The sequence below is a fragment of the Helianthus annuus genome, chromosome 1 (assembly GCF_002127325.2).
Source record: "Helianthus annuus cultivar XRQ/B chromosome 1, HanXRQr2.0-SUNRISE, whole genome shotgun sequence".
Classification (NCBI taxonomy): Eukaryota; Viridiplantae; Streptophyta; class Magnoliopsida; order Asterales; family Asteraceae; genus Helianthus; species Helianthus annuus.
The window spans coordinates 68,614,244-68,637,987 of NC_035433.2; positions in this window are offsets into that span (position 1 = coordinate 68,614,244).

The window sequence follows — 23,744 nt, forward strand, 5'->3', positions numbered from 1 at the left end:
CATACTCCCATTTGTGCCTAATGTTGGTCGGGAAGGACTATTTTTGCCATTTATTAAAAGTATGAAGTGGAGGGACTAAAGGTGTCAACATGCTGAAACTATGCCTCTAAGTGACCCTTTATGGATCGGAAGCTTGATGCTATACGATCGTGTCCATACTCTCAAATGAGCCAAATGTTGAACGAGAGGGACAATTTGTGACAATATATAAAAGTTAGATTGTGGAGGGACCAAAGATGACAAGTTGTGAAATTTTTGAACTTTATTCATCGTATACGGACCCTAGGCTCTAAGCCTCTACGGTCCGCAAAGAGGTGGTAAGATCAGTGCGCGTTGAGGGCTTACGGACCGCAAAGGGAATCCCTTACGGTTCGTAAAGAGGTGCCAGCTGCAAAATTTTTGTTTGGGCTCCAAGTTTACCACCATTTCGAAACTAGGGGCCTCTCAGCTGCAATGCCACGTTGTGTGACACTTATATTAATCCCCTAGCACCTCCTAACACCTGTGTTCATCTGAATCAACTCCTCCAACTATAAATAGGAGTGAATTTGCAACACTTGAACTTGCACCTTCTCATAATTCACTCTCTACTCTCCTTTGGAGGTTCGTGACTAGAAAGGAGCTTTCCTCTGAGTTATTTTCAGTCTCTCGGACCACTTGTAAGTGCTGCATCCTTTGCATTTTGTTTTGTAGGCTTTTTAAGCCGAAAGTCAAGCAAAATCGATTTTTGCTTTGACTTTCGGTTTAGACCGTTATGGTCCAGCCATTGTTCGAGTCGAACATGGCTATGTGATCGTAATTAGGTAGATGTTAATCCCTCAAAAGGGCACCTCCTGAAAATTACGTTAACTTGGTCAATTAACGGGTCAAAGTTTTATTATTTAAAAAGTCAGCGGTCATTTTTTCATAAATTCTATAAACTGATTATATGTATGTTATAAATCATTTTTTGACACTTAGATAAGTTGGTAATAAATATTAGAACATGTGTGAACATGTTCGGCTCGTTAATTCCAGTTGTAGGCTCGGTTTGCAACCGAAAGCTGAGCAGTTTGACTTCTGCTTTGACTTTCGATTCTGACCTGATTTAGCTAAGTTAGCAACTGAATTTTAGTTGCATTATGATCGTATATAATGTAGGATAATCCTCTGAGGTTATACTACAAGATCATAATCATATTCTCAGTTTTATGCAATTTTTTATATTATGCTAACTTTGACCAAAATGCCCTTTTTGCAATAAACAAGGTTTTAATCAACAACGAACTTCCAAATGATTTACCTACTGATATGTTAATATAATTAACATATTTTTATATTATGAAGCTGATCATAACCTGAGTTTTGATTAAAGATCGTAAATTATGTCATAATATGACCAAAACGCCATTTTGGCGCATAGTTTGGTTTTTAACCATTAGTATCAATCAAAACTTATTACATACTGACATTATAACATAATTTAAATATTTTCACAGTAAGTACTTGATCATAACTCAGATTTCTAAACAAGTTCTCAAACTATGTATGTAATGACCAAAATGCCCCTATGGTGCATAGTTTGGTCTTAAATCATAAAACCCATACATGTTTGATTACTTACTGATATTATATCATAAATAAAATATTTTTACAGAATGAACATGTTCATAATGTCAAATTATACGCAAGCTCTTATTTTACGTTGCTTAATGACTAAAATGCCCTTATGAGGCATATTTTGATTTTAAAACCTTCATGGGCATATAAGTTGATAACCTACTAATGTTACAACTTATTTAAAGTATATTGGAATATAGAACTTGTTTATGACTCATCCGGTTACCCGATATTGCTTATATGCGTACGGTTAAGCTTATGTAACTAGTTTACGTAAGTTTACCGAAACGGGTCAATCCTTATCATTTTTACTTATTGGGTTTAAACCAGATTCTCTTTCGGTCATCGCTTAATCAAGCGTGTCGTACCGTTCTTGATATTTTAAGTTAACCGGTCCAAGTCTACGACTTGAATAAGACCCGTTGACATTCTAATTGGTTATTTATACCATCGTTCAAGACTACGACTTGATTCCCCAATTGAAGATGGTGTTGTGCTGTTGTGGGAAAGAGGCAATAATTCTTACATCTTGGACCGACAACAACCCAGGTCGCAGATTTTATGCATGTCCAGACCAAGGATCAAACTGTGGATTCATTGGATGCTATGGTCGTACCAACTGTCAAAGATGCATGGATATAATCCCAAGTTTGCTTAGGTTATGGAACAAACTTGAAGCCGATAACAGATTTCTTGAGGACAAGATAGAAGCAACTGAAGTTGGCAATAGATTTCCTGAAGACAAGCTCAAGAAGAGTGAAGATAATGCTAGGAAATGGAAGAAAATGTTGCTTTATAGTTGGATAGGGTTTATGTTGGTTGTAATGTTTTAGTAAGTGGTGATGGTTGTTGGCTGAAAACACTGATGGTTGTAGGTTGTAATGAATACTGGTTGTTGTGCAAATGTGCACAGTTTTTATGGTGTAATAAAAGATAAATTTAACCCTAATCTATGTACTGTTAATTGAAGATGTATTGTAACCATGTTGTAGTGGATGTGCTAATATGGTCTTTGCACTAATTAAGGCAAACTGTGAAAATGGTACAAATAATAATGCAATAAATTGTTTGTTTGACCTATTCATATTTGGCCAAAACAAGAGTATGCACATAATGCCTTATTTGATCCTTTCATTTTTGGCCAAAACAAACGATATGCACATAATTACCTGTTTGACCCATTTATATTTGGCCAAAACAAGAGTATGCATATAATGCCTTATTTGACCCTTTCATTTTTTTTGCCAAAACAACGACATGCACATAATTGCTTGTTTGACCCATTCATATTTGGCCAAAACAAGGACCTGCACAAAATTGTTTGGCCAAAACATGGACCTACACAAAATTGTTTTTTTTTTTACCCATTCACTTTTGGCCAAAAAAGGAATATGCACTAAACCTGCACAAAACCATAAACATCTCAAAATATCAACTGAATCAACAAACACATATAAACATGAAAACATAACAGAATAACATCGGATAGCCAAAATGCAGCAGATAAATTGTTTAGACAGTTTCCAAACTACCAAAAGTAACACACAGAACCAAGTTTGTTAAGTAGTTAAAGACAACAAGTTTTTTTCTTAAACTAGATAAGATGCACAAACTAAACACCTTACCAACAACCAACTAAGCTTTTGCACCCCCTTCACTCTTCTTACCCTTGCATGTCCTGATATTATACCCCTTCTCCCCACACTTGGTACATTTTCCTTTAGTGTTCTTCTTTGAGAGCCTACTAGTAATGGCCATGTCCTCTATTTCCACTGCTAACATTTTTGTAGCCTTTTTTGGTCTACCAACTTGGGTGTGGTGTTTGGGTGGGGTAATGGTTGTAGGAAACTGTGTTTTAACCCATAAAGTTCTTCCATTGAGTGGGTTGACCTTGTGTGAGTAAACTAGCCTCCACCTATCCATTGTGTACACATGATGCACCTAACGCTCCAAAGCCCCAACCCTTCCACCATTAGCAGCCATCACCCATAATGCAGCCATAACATGTCTGCAAGGCATACCTATTGAACCATCATCCATAAATGTTAATCCTAACTAGTAAATCAGATATTCAACAATAAAACTAAATACATCATGTGAATCATTGTATACATGTTATTTCCCACCTCATGCAGCTACAAGTCCTCTTATCAAAGTTCACTACACGTGCACTGTTGGGTTTACCACTAACCTCAAAATATCCCCCTTCATTCCACTGCACATGATAGTGTGTTAATTCCTTCTTGATTGCCTCAAATTGCTCAGTGGCCCAAGGTGTTAATAAGCCATCACATTTCTCTATCTCATTCAGCATAGTCACAATTCTTCTCATTAAGTACTCTCTTATATATTCTAAGGCTGATATGATGGGCTTATCCATTCCTTCTACTATTTTTCCATTGTACACCTCACACATATTGTTAAGTAGCATATCACAAACTACCCTGCCTATTATCAAATACACCACTACTACTTAGACATTAAACCAAACACTTGGTATAACTTGTAAACTACATATTGCACATACTAGAATCTAGATTAATGTAATGGTGGGATCTTGGACAACCATAAGTGGGCTTTCTTGTTGAATGCCTTTAAATCATCCATTGAAGTTGTAAATTCTGGAACAATTTCTGCTGATGCACACTTCCATAATTTATCTTTGTATAACTTCCCTTTAAACTGCAACTTCATATTTTCATGAATGTGCCTGAGACAGTGTCTGTGCTCAGCACATGGAAACAACTTCGTGATAGCAGGAAGAATCCCCTGGTCAAGACAAATGAAAAACAAGTTAGCATATTAGATGTATAACAATCTCATAACAAACACAGATGAATACCCAATTAGGGTATCTTTTTTCGATCACTGATGAAGGTAAAGTTTGAGTTTCTTTGAAGACCAAGGTCATCACCTAAGAGTTCTAGAAACCAGGTTCATGAGCTAAGGTTTTCAGGCTCCACAATTGCATGACAAATAGGGTATAGTCCATTGTTGCAGTCAACACCAGCTGTACTTAGGATCAACCTAGGGAATGAGCCTTTCATAAATGCACCATCTAACCCTAAGAAATTTCTATTGAATGCCTTGAAACCCTGTTTTAATCTGCCAAACACACATACATCCTTTTAAACTGACTGGTTGGACTCCTTGGATTACCATTTTCCAGTTCAATCTTAACAGTGCTACCTGGATTCTTATCTAGCAACTCATTCGCATAATCCCTAAGCAAAGCATCCTGTTCTTTGTGGTCCCTTTAAACATGTTTTAGCTATGACTTTAGCTCTGTATGCCTTCATTCTTGAAATTCCAACTTCATATTTTCTTGAAACTGCTCCCGAACTTCTCTCACTGGGATCTACGGATTTTCTTCAACATGATCTAACATTTCTTGTGAAAGGAAAGTAAATGTACATGCATAAATTTTTCTGTTTTGAATGCAAGTATGGTTGGTGATTAAAGTTTTGACCAACCAGGTTTCAGAATCTTTCACCTTTGAGACTAGTATTACCCAAGGACATTGATATTGATGGGGATTTGTCCTTTTTCCCCTCCCACCAACATTTATGCCCATTGTTTTTCCTTAGATCATTCTCCTTTGCTTTTTGCCTTATCAGTCCCTGAAATTTCCTTAGATCCTTTTCCTTTATTTTTTGCCTTATCAGTCCCTGAACTTTTACATTTACCCAAACCAGTCCCTTTACCTTATGGTTGGCTATCAACATGGACACCATTGTCAGCAACATCAAAATCAGGCTTCCAACCTTGGTAAACTGCCCGAACCCTTGAGTGATCATCTTTAACTATTTTAATTACTCTCCTGGTTTCAACAGCATGCTTCTTTATCAGCTTCTTGGCTTCAGCCTTACTTCCAAATAACTGGCCTAGGTAGAAGTTAGCCATGTTTTCATTTGCCCTTCTAAGTTTGTGTAAATTATATCTGTAACACCTCGAAATTTTGCGTCCAATAATGTGTTGACACGTGTCTTGAGTTTACACGTGGTATTAAATACAGAATAAAGGACTAAAGTTGACAAACATTGAAAGTATGTAAATTCGAGGGTTAAAAATGTCAACGAGGGATAAATATACTGTATAGTAACCCTAAATGATGCTCGTACCTTCAAACGGATAAATCATGGATCGTACGGAACGAAATGCGGAAGAAAGTGAGAGATTACAAACTACAGGGGTTAATTGTGTCAACATGTTTAAGTTATACCTCTGAGTGACCCTGTAACATACCCGAGGCTTTGTAATAGTAAATTACGCTCACTAGAATATACGATATAAATTTCGCGAAGTTCCGTTTTAAAACGAGAAAGTTATGATCAATTCCGTATGCAAGGGGTTAGAAGCGTCAACAATGAAAGATAAGGCTTTTCGAATAGTAATTAAACTAACCGGGGACTTAACGGCGCGGGTAAAAGTCACGAGGCCCTTATTCGTAAATAATCGAGGCCCAAATCGCAAAGTTACCCCTTCGAAACCGAAAGGTCAGGCTAATAATGGCAAAAGATTTGAAAATCTTGATTTACAGGCCTCAGGCGGGCCGCATTAGAGAAACATGAAAGTTCAGGAGGGCCGCGAGCCATGGGAAGATCCGGTTCCTGACATAAGGATTCAGGCGGCCCCCGTGAGCCTAGCCTGATCCTTAATGCGGGCCGCATCTGTCACACCCCCAAAATCCACCTGCGGAGTATCACCGCTTGGGAGCGTGACTGACCAGGATCAAGCCACCAATCATATTGAACATGTAATAAATAGTAATAATAATAATCCATCAATACGAAAGGTGTGTATCAACCAACATAATTAAGTGTAGCGGAAGCATTTAAGTAAACCCAAACATAAGTATTAATGTGTGAAATATCATAAGTGTTCAATTAGCATCCACGATCCTTTGCCCACAACGACCTGCTCCTCCTTGTGCAAGATCCTTAAGTACCTAAGGTCCTGCAAGGCATGCAGCAAATAATCAACAAACTAGTTGAGCGAGTTCACAGGAAGTAAGTTCGTAACAGTAATATGTAAGTTCATCTAGTGGGGGCTTCCCATACAAGTGTATATTATTGGTGAGGGATTCTCACATTTATCCTTAACAATGGGGGTTTCCCATTATGGTACTTACTAGACTATTCACAACCATGTGTTCTTCTTAAACCGAGAACAGGAATACGTACTAGGTCACGCAGGATTTACGTGAGTGTCCTTCCCCGAGGACAGTGGTACGTGTGGGGTTTACGCAGGATTTACGTAAGTGTCCTTCCGACCCGGAAGACAGTAGTGGGTATTAGGTCACGCAGGATTTACGTGAGTGTCCTCCCGACCCGGGAGACAATGGTAGATACTGGTTTACGTAGGTTTACGTAAGTGTCCTGACTATCCTGAGGACGATGGTCTATAGTCTAGTGAATGCGTAAGTACGAGTAATCATTCCATATTAAACATTCCAACCCAATTCCCAACCCGGGAATCCCATGCCTTGGCTGTGTGAACTCACCTTGGTTTGCTCGGCAGATACACAATAAAAGACTCTTGAACTAATAGTGGTCAACCACGTCCTAACAGGGTTACCACACGAGTCAGGTTCGGTTCAATTAATGCACGTATACATCATAGTAAACACGTATGCACGTAAACAGTCAACACGTCATATATGCCACTTGTGCGATTCGGATGGTTGGGCCTTCCAGCTTGTGCGAGCCCAACCACCTTGTGCGAGGTACAAGTCTAAACCCACTAAATCCCGGCACATCACACAAACAAACAGTTTACATATACGGCCCAATAAATGACATACAAATGACCTTGTGCGATCCAACTGATCTTGTACGATCCAGCTGGGTTGTGCGATCAGGAAATGGGCTTTGTGGCCCAACCGTCAACAATAGTTCAGTATACGTGTGTGGCCCAACATCTTGTGCGATCCGCACCAGCTTGTGCGATCCACAAGATGTTGTGCGATCAGGCAATAATAAAATGGGTTGTGCGTTTGGCCTTATGCGATCAGATGGTCTTGTGCGTGTGTGCTCTTGTGCGATCAGATCAGTTGTGCGATTGATCCACTTGTACGTGTGGGCATCTTGTGCGAACAAGATGCCTTGTGCGATCAGTTTAATAATTTCCGTGAATTGAGCAATCGGTTACAATTATCATCAGTTTCCAAATTAACCACAATCAATTAACAACACTAACAGTTTCCCATTCAAGCAATATCCGATCAAATCAACCAATTTACATTTAATTCACATGAACCCTAACAATTCCTTGAATCATAACAACTCATAATCAAGAACAATCTATCGAAACACTTAAACATACCCGATTTAACAATCATAGAGCCGATTAATGAATCATCAATAAGTTTAACAAATCCGAGACATAACATAACAACGGATTATCATCATCATACAATACCGGTTTCATAACCATGTAACCGATTAACCATCTATTCGGTTTGATTCTACATCATGCAACCTACTCACAAGAACATCATCATATAGCAGCCGATTCATCAACAACATTCAAAACAACAACAAACATATCAAGTACTAACCGGATTAGAGAAGAAGCAAGAGTGATCTGAGTACAATGATCTTGCCGTCGGTTCCGAGCAAAACGAGAGAGATAGAGAGGAAATCGCCTAGGGTTTGTGTGTGATAGTGTTTTGTGTAACCAACTAACAATACCAATCCCCAACTATGGGATTTACACGGTTAAGGGAAGTGGGCCGAACCCTTACTGGGCTGCCTAAAGTCCGGTTACAATTATACGGCCCAAAGGGCTTGTGCGAGTGGTGTTGTGCGGTTCAAGTTGTGTAGTCTTGTGCGATCGGTTTAATACATACATACATACATATAATATACACAATGCACGTAACACATCATACATTCATTAACTCAAAGTGTCATATAGGCACGTAACGTTACATCAAAGCAAGTCTAAGGTTCGAGTTGTCACATTATCCCCAACTAAAAAGAAATTTCGTCCCGAAATTTGGTATGCACTCACTGAGGAAGCTAGGTAAGTAATGTTGTTCACCGGTTTTCCTGGGGTGTCACATCCTCCCCCCGTTGATCTGGAATTTTGTCCCGAAATTCCGAAGTAGTAGCTTCAGCCTCAGTAGTGGTTGCATTGGTTCCGAATAACTGGGGGTACTTTTCTGTCATCCTGTCTTCGCGTTCCCAGGTGTACTCTGGGCCACGTTTGGAGTTCCAACGTACTCGAACAAGAGGGATTCTCTTGTTTTTGAGGACCTTCACATCCCGGTCCGTGATTTCTACAGGCTCCTCGACGAACTGCAACCGCTCGTCGATAGTGAGTTCCTTAAAAGGAATGATGAGGGTTTCATCTGATAGGCACTTCTTCAGATTCGACACGTGAAAAACATTGTGAACTGCCCCGAGTTCAGCTGGTAGGTTTAGCTTGTAGGCTACTTTGCCGATTTTCTCAATGATCTCGAACGGTCCGACATACTGCGGATGTAGTTTGCCCCGTTTGCCAAAACGAACCACACCCTTCCAGGGTGAAACTTTTAATAAAACCCGGTCCCCGACCTGAAATTCCAAAGGCTTTCTACGCTTGTCCGCGTAGGCTTTCTGACGGTCGCGTGCTGCCGCCATGCGTTGTCGTATCTGTGCTATCTTTTCTGTGGCGTCCACTACAATCTCTAGACCCGTGATCTGACTATCCCCCACCTCTGCCCAACAGAGAGGTGACCGGCATTTACGTCCGTACAATGCCTCGAATGGAGCGGCTTGTATGCTGGTGTGATAACTATTATTGTACGAGAACTCCACCAAAGGGAGGTGCTTTTCCCAGCCGTTGCCGAAATCAATAACGCATGCCCGAAGCATGTCTTCGAGGGTCTGGATCGTACGCTCAGACTGCCCATCCGTCTGAGGATGATATGCTGTGCTCATGTCCAATCGTGAGCCGAAAGATTTATGCATCGCTTGCCATAGTTCTGACGTGAATCGTGCATCGCGATCCGAAATGATGGACGTGGGCACCCCGTGCCTCGAAACAACTTCTTTAAGATAAACGTCTGCGAGAGTGGAGAACTTATCCGTTTCCTTTATAGCTAGGAAGTGTGCAGACTTGGTGAGTCGATCCACGATCACCCATATGGTATCATTCCCACGCTGGGATCTAGGTAGGCCTGTAACGAAATCCATGGAAATTTCTTCCCATTTCCATTGAGGTATCCTAGGCTGCTGAAGTAGGCCAGCTGGTTTCTGGTATTCGACCTTGACTCTCGCACAGGTCAAGCATTTTCCAACGTACGTAGCGATGTGGGCCTTCATGCTAGGCCACCAATAAGTAGTTCTGATGTCGTGGTACATCTTGTCCGACCCTGGATGTACCGAGTAGCGAGACTTGTGAGCTTCATCCATTACAAGTTCGCGTAGACCGCCATAAAGTGGGACCCAAATACGCCCCGTTACATAGTAGGCGCCGTCTGCCTTCTGTTCTAACCGCTGTCGTGAGCCGCGTAGGGCTTCTGCCTTAACGTTTTCTGGTTTCAATGCTTCTACCTGAGCATCTCGTATCTGTGCAGGAAGGCTAGACTGAATCGTAAGCTGTAGCGCTCGCACGCGCCGAGGTAAAGTGTCTTTCCGACTGAGGGCGTCAGCCACAACATTGGCTTTGCCTGGATGGTACTTAATAGCGCATTCGTAATCATTAAGCAGCTCGACCCATCGTCGTTGGCGCATATTCAATTCCTTCTGCTTAAAGATGTGCTCGAGACTCCTGTGATCGGTGTAAATCGTGCACTTGGTACCGTACAGGTAGTGTCGCCATATCTTAAGCGCGAAAACAACAGCTCCCAGCTCTAAATCGTGCGTCGTGTAGTTCCGTTCATGAACCTTTAGTTGACGAGAGGCGTAGGCAATAACTTTATCCCGCTGCATCAATACGCAACCCATACCCTGTATTAATGCGTCACAATATACCACGAAGTCATCCGTGCCCTCTGGCAATGAGAGAATAGGTGCGCTGCAAAGCCTATCCTTTAGGTACTGAAAAGCAGTTTCCTGCGTATTACCCCATCTGTAAACGATACCTTTCTGTGTCAGTAATGTGAGCGGTTGAGCGATCTTTGAGAAGTCCTTGATGAACCGCCGATAATAACCTGCCAAACCCAAGAATTGGCGTATTTCTGTCGGTGTACGTGGTGCTGGCCAGTTCCTGATCGAGTCTACCTTGGATGGATCGACATGGATCCCATCCTTGTTTACTACGTGGCCTAAGAAGTGGATTTCACGAAGCCAGAAGTCGCATTTCGAAAACTTAGCGTACAGTTGTTCCTTCCGTAGGAGTTCCAAAATGAGGCGTAGGTGCTGCTCGTGTTCCTCCTGACTCTTGGAGTAGATCAGGATGTCGTCGATGAATACTATGACGAACTTGTCAAGATAGGGTTTGCACACCCTGTTCATAAGATCCATAAATACGGCAGGCGCGTTCGTTAACCCGAACGGCATGACAAGAAACTCGTAGTGGCCATAACGAGTTCTGAATGCTGTCTTGGAGACGTCCTCATCCCGAACTCTCAGCTGATGGTAACCTGACCTCAAGTCTATCTTCGAATAGTAACACGACCCTTGCAACTGATCGAATAAGTCGTCTATGCGTGGAAGAGGATAACGGTTCTTCACCATCACCTTGTTGAGTTCCCTGTAGTCTATACACATCCTGAAGGTACCGTCCTTCTTTTTCACGAAAAGTACTGGGGCTCCCCAAGGCGAAGAGCTTGGACGTATGAAGCCCTTTTTCAAGAGCTCTTGTAACTGCTTTGACAATTCTTCCAACTCTGATGGAGCTAGACGGTATGGTGCGCGAGCTATGGGTGCTGCTCCCGGAGCGAGCTCGATTTGAAATTCGACCTGACGATGAGGCGGTAAGCCAGGTAAGTCTTCAGGAAACACCTGAGGGTAGTCGCGTACAATTGGAATATCCTCCAATTTCTTTTCTTTTGCTGATGCTTCTGTAACGAGTGCCAAGATTGCGGTGTGACCCTTCTGCAGGCACTTCTGAGCTTTCAAGAAAGAGATGATGCCAACCACTGCACCACTCTTGTCGCCTTGGACTTCGAGAGGTTCCTGACCAGAACGTGGAATACGAATGATCTTCTCACTGCATAAGATCTCTGCCTGGTGTTGGGATAGCCAATCCATCCCAATCACGACGTCGAAGCTACCCAAAACTATGGGAATGAGATCGATAGAGAAAGCTTGACCAGCTAGGATAAGATTACAACCTTGAACTACGTGCGTGGCTTCTAGACTTTTACCGTTAGCTAACTCTACTACATGTTTGGTGGGTAAGAGTGTTGGTGTACGTTTTAGCAGTTGACACATTTTCACAGACATATAGCCTGTATCCGCACCCGAATCAAACAAAACAGTAACGTAAATATTGTCGAGGAGAAACTTACCCATAACCACATTGGGATCATTCACTGCGTCACCTCGACCTAGCACAAAAGCGCGTCCCCTAGCCTCGTTGCCATTATTGTTGTTATTCCCACCGTTGTTGTTCCCGTTGCCCTGGTTATTGTTGTTGCGATTCTGGTTCAGCTGAGGACAGTCGCGTTTGAAATGACCCTCAGCCCCACACTGGAAACATCCCCGGTTTCCACGCTGTGGCTGCTGCTGCTGTGGGTTCTGTGGAGCTGGTTGTTGCGGTTGCTGGTTCTGATTTGCAGGTCGTGGGCTCCTACAGTCTTTGGCCTCATGACCCATCTTGAGACATCTTTGACAACGACCCTTGTTGCACTGGCCGCTGTGATGCCTGTTGCAGTTGTGACACTTAGGGTGGAACCCTTGATACCTTCTCTGTCTATGACCACCAGAGGATTGCTGACCAAGACTCTGGTAGTGATCAGTCTTCTGCTGCTGAGCTTGGGATTGAACTGTTGCTGAACCTTTACTTGAATCCCCATCCCACTTTCTTTTGTTGTCACTGGGTGTAGTGGGAGTAGCGGCTGAAGTGGTAGCACTGATGCGTTTGGGCAACTTGTTCTGATCCACCGCCTGATCCGTGAGGCGATGAGCAAGATGCTGGATGTCTTGGATGTTATCGAGGTTAGCCGACGTAACGTGGCTCTGAATTTCTGAGGCTAGACCCTTGAGGTACAACTCGATGCGCTTGATCGGAGGGTCTACCATGGTAGGACACAAAATAGCCAGTTCATTCGATCGCTTCGTGTATGCTTCTATCTCTGACCCCGTCATCTTCAAATGGTAAAACTCATTTTCCAGCTTGTGAATGTCGTCACGCGTGCAGTACTCACGCTTGATGAGTTCCTTGAAATCGTTCCAGGGTGTGGCGTTAGCAGCTGCCAACCCTAAAATCTGAACTTGGGCGTTCCACCAAGTTAGTGCTATTCCTTCTAGCGTGCCAGTGGCGTATTTCACCCTGCGAGCCTCAGGGCATTCACACATCTCGAATACAGACTCGAGCTTCTCAAACCAGTGGAGGAGTCCCACTGCCCCCTCTGTGCCGCTGAAAGTACTTGGACGACAGTCCATGAAGTTCTTGAAAGTGCAGACAGGTTGCTGCGCGTGTTGACCTATTGTGTACGAATAGGACGAGATTAAATACGAGAGTTAATGCAGGATCTAAGGATCCTAGTATGAGTCTATACTGCAGGGTATACTACCTGCTTGAGCAGCTGCAAGTGCCGCAGCAACTTGAGCTTAAACGAGAGCCTCTAGCTGGGCTTGAGTCATGTTGATTCGTCCAGACATGATCTTCATAGTAAAAGTAACGTAAGTGAGAGTGGTTCGCGAGTAGGGCGATGACAGAAAAGCGTAAGCACGTAGGTATTCTCATGAAATAAAGTCATGTGTATCTAAACGTAATGCGAGCAAAGTTCGAAGCAGTTCTAGCAAACAGGCAATAAACATAAACCTTATTACCTAGGATGTCGAGTCTTGCACGTGGAGCGAAGCGTCGTCGTGGATCGTTGAGAGCACTGTTCTGGTTATAGTCTGGTTTTAATAAAAACGTTTTCCCATATTAAAACCAAGTTCTCTATAACCAATGGCTCTGATACCAATCTATCACACCCCTAAAATCCACCTGCGGAGTATCACCGCTTGGGAGCGTGACTGACCAGGATCAAGCCACCAATCATATTGAACATGTAATAAATAGTAATAATAATAATCCATCAATACGAAAGGTGTGTATCAACCAACATAATTAAGTGTAGCGGAAGCATTTAAGTAAACCCAAACATAAGTATTAATGTGTGAAATATCATAAGTGTTCAATTAGCATCCACGATCCTTTGCCCACAACGACCTGCTCCTCCTTGTGCAAGCTCCTTAAGTACCTAAGGTCCTGCAAGGCATGCAGCAAATAATCAACAAACTAGTTGAGCGAGTTCACAGGAAGTAAGTTCGTAACAGTAATATGTAAGTTCATCTAGTGGGGGCTTCCCATACAAGTGTATATTATTGGTGAGGGATTCTCACATTTATCCTTAACAATGGGGGTTTCCCATTATGGTACTTACTAGACTATTCACAACCATGTGTTCTTCTTAAACCGAGAACAGGAATACGTACTAGGTCACGCAGGATTTACGTGAGTGTCCTTCCCCGAGGACAGTGGTACGTGTGGGGTTTACGCAGGATTTACGTAAGTGTCCTTCCGACCCGGAAGACAGTAGTGGGTATTAGGTCACGCAGGATTTACGTGAGTGTCCTCCCGACCCGGGAGACAATGGTAGATACTGGTTTACGTAGGTTTTACGTAAGTGTCCTGACTATCCTGAGGACGATGGTCTATAGTCTAGTGAATGCGTAAGTACGAGTAATCATTCCATATTAAACATTCCAACCCAATTCCCAACCCGGGAATCCCATGCCTTGGTTGTGTGAACTCACCTTGGTTTGCTCGGCAGATACACAATAAAAGACTCTTGAACTAATAGTGGTCAACCACGTCCTAACAGGGTTACCACACGAGTTAGGTTCGGTTCAATTAATGCACGTATACATCATAGTAAACACGTATGCACGTAAACAGTCAACACGTCATATATGCCACTTGTGCGATTCGGATGGTTGGGCCTTCCAGCTTGTGCGAGCCCAACCACCTTGTGCGAGGTACAAGTCTAAACCCACTAAATCCCGGCCCATCACACAAACAAACAGTTTACATATACGGCCCAATAAATGACATACAAATGACCTTGTGCGATCCAACTGATCTTGTACGATCCAGCTGGGTTGTGCGATCAGGAAATGGGCTTTGTGGCCCAACCGTCAACAATAGTTCAGTATACGTGTGTGGCCCAACATCTTGTGCGATCCGCACCAGCTTGTGCGATCCACAAGATGTTGTGCGATCAGGCAATAATAAAATGGGTTGTGCGTTTGGCCTTATGCGATCAGATGGTCTTGTGCGTGTGTGCTCTTGTGCGATCAGATCAGTTGTGCGATTGATCCACTTGTACGTGTGGGCATCTTGTGCGAACAAGATGCCTTGTGCGATCAGTTTAATAATTTCCGTGAATTGAGCAATCGGTTACAATTATCATCAGTTTCCAAATTAACCACAATCAATTAACAACACTAACAGTTTCCCATTCAAGCAATATCCGATCAAATCAACCAATTTACATTTAATTCACATGAACCCTAACAATTCCTTGAATCATAACAACTCATAATCAAGAACAATCTATCGAAACACTTAAACATACCCGATTTAACAATCATAGAGCCGATTAATGAATCATCAATAAGTTTAACAAATCCGAGACATAACATAACAGCGGATTATCATCATCATACAATACCGGTTTCATAACCATGTAACCGATTAACCATCTATTCGGTTTGATTCTACATCATGCAACCTACTCACAAGAACATCATCATATAGCAGCCGATTCATCAACAACATTCAAAACAACAACAAACATATCAAGTACTAACCGGATTAGAGAAGAAGCAAGAGTGATCCGAGTACAATGATCTTGCCGTCGGTTCCGAGCAAAACGAGAGAGATAGAGAGGAAATCGCCTAGGGTTTGTGTGTGATAGTGTTTTGTGTAACCAACTAACAATACCAATCCCCAACTATGGGATTTACACGGTTAAGGGAAGTGGGCCGAATCCTTACTGGGCTGCCTAAAGTCCGGTTACAATTATACGGCCCAAAGGGCTTGTGCGAGTGGTGTTGTGCGGTTCAAGTTGTGTAGTCTTGTGCGATCGGTTTAATACATACATACATATAATATACACAATGCACGTAACACATCATACATTCATTAACTCAAAGTGTCATATAGGCACGTAACGTTACATCAAAGCAAGTCTAAGGTTCGAGTTGTCACAGCATCAAGTCCCCAGATGCAGAAAACTCACACAGGTTCACTGTTTTCTATCTTAAACGATATTGGATGCAATTATGGCAGCATGGGTGCCCCCTACATGTCCCCTAGCACTCAGGGACAGCTGTTGATCATCCATGAGCAATTATAGACTTAGTTGTGATGATCTTATGCACAATTTTTCACTATAAAAGGCAATGTAATGCACACAATTGAAACACACCTCAAACCTGCTTTCTTGATCACTTCTGGAGCTCAAGAGCATTCTTCTAACATCTCTGGTCGTGATGGTATAACCCTCTGTGACCGGTTCATCGTTTGTCCGAGTCTTTAGCACATTTCCGTTAAATGCTTAAAAGTGACCGTAACGCCCTTTTCACTTTAAAACGAGAATTTTGGACATGTAAAAGGACCATAACTTTGGTTACTGATTTCTAAGCATGTCCCTAAAATTTTACGTCGATCCGAGGTCTAGAATAGGAGTTATGCCAAATAGCGCAATTACGGAAACTTTAGTAATTAAACGGCGCATTTAGCATAAAGCCTATCTAAACCCAAATTTCAGCACCAAACCTTTTACACACTGATGTAAAATAATATTTTGGGAATTTTAAAGATTTTTAATTATTTTTAACCTGCTCATAACCTGCGGTTATGGCATCGGTTCGGTAAATACCGAATATACCCTTTTCGAGCATAACTTGAGTTCTACAAGGTCTTTTGACCCGATTCCAGTTGCTACTGATTTTAAATAATAAATAGAGTATTTTGGACTTTATAAACTATTCGGAAAACTCAGATTTCCTGTAGAACTCAGAAACCTCTTGTATAACCTTTAAAATAACCAAAATACCCCTACGGGGCATATAATGGATTTAAACTCGTTACGGGCATTATGGAAGGTATCCTACTAATACAACAACCTCTTTAAAGCATATGGACTTAGGAAACTTGTGTAGGACTCTTAAGGTTACCTGTTACGCCTTTTGCGCGCACAGTTCGGCTTATGTATAGTTTACATAAACTAGCCGAAACGGGTCAAACCTTATTGTTTTGACCTCAAAATCCAGAGTGTAATTATATTACCCATATAAAACAAGTCTTCAAACTTGTTGGGTCCGAATCACATTCCATTCCCGGTTTTCGCCTTTCACGCGATTAAACCGTAAATATCCTTTGAAACTGACCGGTCTAAGCTAAGGCTAAATTAAAGACCCGTTAGGATTCTAATAGGTTGATTTAAACCTTCGTTCCAGAATAGGAGACCAGTAAAAGAAACTTGCATTGTTTATTAAGGATTAATACTTGCTCAGGTAAATACTTTTAACTTATTTTCCGTTATACGGGCTTGGGTTACGGTATTTAAAATACCGCTTGGTCGGGCAATTGACCCCAATTCATTAGTAGCTGGGTATTATCAACGTGATCCGTTTAAAAATTGGTTTTGTTGGCTTTACGCCTTTGGGAGCTTAATGACCATGTCCCGGATATCCTTGGCAGCATTTTACGAAATGGCCACGACCTCGACACGCGGGTGTAGGCGTACACCCGACAATGTGTCTATAATTATAAAGGTATAACCGTTGGTTTCCCGCCACGGCTTTATGCTTTGTGGCGTGTCTATTAACCTTTAACCCGGCACGACCCAGGCGACCGAACGCATAGTAAACATGTAATTCTTTTACAAGATTTAATTATAAATTATCCAAAGTTATAAAGAGTTTGTGCCTTGTGCATTCAAATCAATTTTATTAAACATTTTACAAAAGTGTCGGTTGAATGTATTTACCAGTGTAAACTGACGTATTTTCCCTAAAAAGATTAAATGCAGGTTCTAAGCGTAATTGGCTGGATATTTCTCCTTAGCATCAATAAAGAGTCTCGCAAGCTTAAGATGCCTACGTCTGTTGAACAATACTTATATTTTATTTTGATCCTCTGTGGATTATATTTCGACAATTGTGATACTTTGATATTACATCCAAAGGTTGAAATATATTTATCTTTATGCTTCCGTTGTGCATTTATATATTGTGTGGTTTGACTATATTGTTGCCAACTACGTCACGGTAATCCCCCACCGGGCCCATCGGTGATACACGTGGAAATCGGGGTGTGACAGGTTGGTATCAGAGCCAACGTTGAGTGAATTGAACACTATCCTAATGTGTTTAATCTCAATGACACAATTGCACATACTTGAGTCTAGACAAGAACATAGGACAAATTCGAATTGTTATTCCAGTTTGTCTTTTATTGTTTATTATGATTTAAAAGTTTGTTAAGCAGGAATTATGCCACCAGCAATTAGAAGAGGAGGAAGAGGCAAAGGCCGATCACTACTCATAATGATCACGAGGCCGGACCTTCGAACATGCGAGCTCCTTCCAGCACGAGGAGCGAAGAACCTCAGAGACGTAGAAGAAACCTCTTTGAGCCTGCAAGACATTCTACCTCACATAGTTCGACACCTTCTTACCGTCACTCTTTTGGACCAGATTCGGAAAACAATCCCAGTAACCCTCAACCTTCTTTTATACCTCTCCAGCGATCTGCTTCGCACCATTCCTATAGCGATCCTACTCCTTTCATTCAAGGCCGATTTAACCCGGCTGTTAACGTCCAAGAACCGATAGGTTATAACCCTTTAGGACCTGAAGACCATTTCTCCGAAGATAATGCGGTAGATATGGATGAAGACACGGATCCCACAGAACCTGCAAGAGGTATTCCCAACCACCCTATCGAGATCTCTGATGGGTCATCCTTTCATGGAACGCCCTATCAAGGTCCCGACAGTTACCAGGCGACGTTTGACCAGTGTGATTGGTACTTCACACCTTCTCACCACTTCTCGCCTCATGAGCAGCAACAACAACAGGATCCTTCCGAGGATTCACGCTTCGTGGCAGTTACGCCACCGCCTCCACCGCCACCAGTTCAGCAAGCACCTCCTGATCTGCCAAGGCGTAGGAGATCAGGCGCACGGATGTCTACCCGAGGAGGGGAATTCCACTTTAGCACCCCTCGCCACTCGAGTGCAAGTCACTTTCCGCCAGTGCCTGAAGAACCACAGTTAGCGGAACCTTCGGGTCACCCTGCAGAGGTGAATTCTGCACCAGTTGCACCACCTCCACCACCATTCGGATATGACAATCCGATACCAGCATACGGCGGTTCCACCGCGTACAACCCGTTTGAGCAGCCGACTCACACGCACTACAACTATAACTACGATGTCGACCCATATGTGGTAGCGGCTAATTACAATTCCCTTCATCCAGACAGAGCATATGGAAACCTTTGGGGAACAGATTACTCAGCTCATGGGTATCCAGTACCTCCTAGACCTCTGGTTCAACAACCGTCGCAGCAGCCACGTTTTTCTCCACCGGAGCAAGAAGAAATACTCCACCGTCTAAACCGAGTGGAACGAGACTTCGAGCAAGAACGTAAAAGTAATCGTGGATTCCTTAAAGGCCTAGCAAACCTACTAAAAGGGAGGAAGAAACGAGATCATTAGTCTCTTTATGTACTATAGTATTTACTATTTCAATCAAGTCCCTGCGAGGACATTTGTCTTAAGTATTTTAGTCCATGCATGGACATTTATCGTGTTTAGTCCCTGTGTGGACAATTGCATTTCAGTCCCTACGTGGACTTATCTTTTAGTCCCTGTGCGGACATCTATCTATGTATTGGTCCCTGCGTGGACTTATTTTCTGTAAACCTCTGCGTAGGTATTTATTTATTTAAAAGTCCCGTTTAGGGCAGTGTGTAACCATTATTATGATTAATGGAATATGTGTTATAAATTTCATTTTATTATATACATTATTATATGAAATGAATCAAAACTCATTCTTTTTTTAAATTAATCTGCCTAAATAAAGAATCTAAATGGTGAAACCTAGCCTGGTGTCATTATAAGACCCGGCCAAGATGGTAAGACTTAATTAAAAGATTCAGATTCCAGTTAACCGCTGTAAACATGTTAACATCCTTGGCAGATGTGATTCATTAAAATCACACGCGTCATTCTTATATACGAATCCATCAAGGGATTCCAAAACCCAAGTTAATGATTGATAAATCATGGGTTAAATCGTCAATAAAGATGATCATTTATCAAACATCCATTAGTGATGTAGTGCCCACAGGCCATACTTATTGTCATATAAGACAAAAGACAGTTGTAGTCTATGACTCCCTGTCAGAAAAGGTAAAAGGACTACGGTTCAAACCTTCCTGCCTTGATTCTCTGTAATCCCGGCTTATATTATAAAACGTCCTTGTGACTAGGCTTTGTGCCACTAACTATATTATTTGTAAATAAGATAAGTTATATTCAAATCCTAAATAACAGTGAGTAGCAAATTAACCAAATATGGTCTATGTTTACCATGGTTAATGAATTGCCATAAAAGACAATTCCATAATAAACTCCTAAATAAAACTTTGTCATTATCTTCTGTAGCAGATTCAAGTTACAATGGCTGAACCAAGTGGAGTTAATAGTCATTCGAAGGAGGATGACAATGATAACGCCCAGATTCATTTAACGGGCGCTGAACTAAAAGCTATAGTAGACAACGTTGTTAAGGCAGCCTTGGATCGGCAGTATGAAGAATACACCGAGTCCTGAAGCAGAACCCTATCTAAGCCACACTCAAAGCCAAAAACCCACTCTAAATCTCACAGCAAACCACCCTCAACTCCGTCTAAGCCTAAGAAGGACGACGATAGACACTCATCCAATGAGAATAGCGTCCACCCTAAGAAGAAAGTAGTCGATGATACACCTCGCGCCAGGGGTTGCACGTATAAATATTTCGTATCTTGCAAACCCCGAGATTTCACTGGGGAAAAGGGCGCGGTGGATTGTATGACCTGGTTAGACGAGATGGACACTGTTGTGGACATCAGTGGTTGTGCTGAGAGAGACTTGGTGAAGTTTGTTTCACAGTCGTTCAAGGGTGAAGCCCTAGCGTGGTGGAGATCTCTGGTTCAAGCCTCGGGGAAGGCTGTTTTGTATAGCATGACATAGGAGGAATTTATGGCTCTCATCAAGGAAAATTACTGCCCTCAGCACGAGGTTGAAAAGATCGAGTCTGATTTCTTATCGTTGGTCATGAAGAACCTGGATTGCCAGGCATATCTCACGACTTTCAACACTCTGTCAAGATTGGTTCCGTATCTTGTGACACCGGAACCCAAACGGATTACGCGCTTCATTGGGGGTTTGGCCCCAGAAATAAAGGCTAGCGTAAAGGCTTCTAGGCCTGCTACCTTCAGATCCGTGGCAGATATATCTCTGTCTCTCACGCTTGATGCGGTGAGGCAGAGATCGTTGAGGAATGCTGATAGTGAGAAGAGGAAACGTGAGGATGATGATTCACGTAGATCCAGCAAGAAGCATCGAGGCAATCGTGACCACAAGAGGGGGTCAGAGAACAAGAAAAATAACCGACAGTCAGGCGACAAGCCCTTGTGCAAGGTTTGTCAGAAGCACCACTTTGGAAGGTGCAGGTTTGAAAAGAAATCCCCACCGAAGCCGTGTGGGATATGCAAGTCCTCGGAGCATAGGACTCTTGAGTGCAAGAAACTCAAGGATGCAACTTGTTACAGTTGCAATGAGAAGGGGCATATCAAGACGAACTGCCCAAAGTTAGTGAAAAAGGCTGAAGATGGGAAGAAGACCAATGCGAGGGTCTTTCAGATGGATGTTAAAGAGGCTATCCAGAACGACAATGTCATAACCGGTACGTTCCTTATTAATGATGTATTCGCAAGAGTATTGTTCGATTCTGGAGCAGATAAATCCTTTGTGGATGACAAGTTTTGTGAATTGTTAAAATTGCCTGTTAAAACCTTGAATGTAAAATATGAAGTAGAACTAGCCGATGGGACTATGGGGATAGTTTCAACTGTTTTAGATGGATGTGTTATATCCATTAGGAATCACTCATTTCCTTTATCCCTGTTACCCTTTAAACTCGCTGGTTTCGACGTAGTATTGGGTATGGATTGGTTATCGCAAAACCAAGCCCAAATCGTGTGCAACCAGAAACAAGTGGTGATTAAAACTCCGTCTGGAGAACCACTTACCATCCAAGGAGATACTCGACATGGATTGCCTGCACATGTATCTATGCTAAAGGCATCTAGATGTTTGAAGAAAGGATGTGTCATTTATATGGCACAGGTAATCATCGATGAGGAGAAACCCAAAATTGAAGACATCCCAGTCATCTCTGATTATCCCGAAGTTTTCCCAGAAGAACTGCCTGGTTTGCCACCAGACAGACAAGTGGAATTCAGTATCGACATCATTCCAGGAGCCGCGCCTATCGCGAGAGCGCCTTACAGATTGGCACCCACGGAAATGAAAGAGTTGAGAACGCAGCTAGATGATCTACTAGCCAAGGGTTTTATTAGACCAAGTTCATCTCCTTGGGGAGCGCCAATCCTATTCGTCAAGAAGAAAGATGGTTCGATGCATTTGTGCATCGATTACCGTGAGCTAAACAAACTGACGATCAAGAATAGGTATCCTTTGCCCAGGATCGACGATCTGTTCGATTAATTGCAAGGAGCGAGCTATTTCTCCAAGATTGACCTATGGTCAGGGTACCATCAATTGAAGGTCAAGGACGAAGACATGCACAAAACTGCGTTTAGGACTCGATATGGTCATTTCGAGTTCCTAGTGATGCCTTTCGGGCTCACCAATGCACCTGCCGCATTCATGGATCTCATGAATCGCGTTTGCAAGCCTTATTTGGATAAATTTGTCATTGTCTTCATTGATGACATCCTTATCTACTCGAAGAATGAAGCTAACCACGAAAAGCATCTTCGATGTATCCTTAAACTGCTTCATCAAGAAAAGCTTTATGCCAAGTTCTCTAAATGTGACTTCTTGGACATGTAGTCAGCGAGCGTGGTATCCAGGTGGATCCCGCTAAATTTGAAGTTGTCATGAACTGGCAGGAGCCGAAGACACCTACGGAAATTCGCAGTTTCCTAGGTCTAGCAGGATACTACAGACGCTTCATCGAAAACTTTTCAAGAATTGCTGCACCCCTAACTTCTTTAACTAGAAAGAAAATAAAGTTCGATTGGGGCCCTAAGCAGCAAGAAGTTTTTGATATCCTCAAGCAAAAGCTGAGCAATGCTCCAGTGTTGACATTGCCAGACGGAATGGAAGAATTCGTCGTGTATTGTGATGCATCACACACCGGTATGGGTTGTGTGCTTATGCAGAGGGGTAAGGTGATTGCCTATGCTTCGCGACAATTGAAAGTGCATGAAAAGAACTACACCACCCATGACTTGGAGTTGGGTGCCGTTGTATTTGCACTAAAGCTTTGGAGGCATTACCTTTATGGCATTAAGTTTGTGATCTATTCTGATCACAAGAGCCTCCAACACCTGTTCAATCAGAAAGATCTGAATATGAGGCAGCGACGCTGGATGGAAACTCTGAACGACTATGACTGCGAAATAAGATACCATCCAGGCAAGGCCAATGTAGTCGCAGATGCCTTGAGCAGGAAAGAAAGAGTGAAGCCGATAAGGATCAATGCCAAGAGCATTGAGATAAGGAACAGTCTGAATGAACGATTGTTAGCTGCACAGAAAGAAGCTGTGTTGGAAGCTAACTATCCAAACGAAAAGCTGGGGGTAACTGAAGAGCAGTTATCTTATGGCAAAGACGGAATTCTGAGATTGAATGGGAGGATATGGGTTCCTGTTTATGGAGGTCTTCGTGACGTTATCCTCCAGGA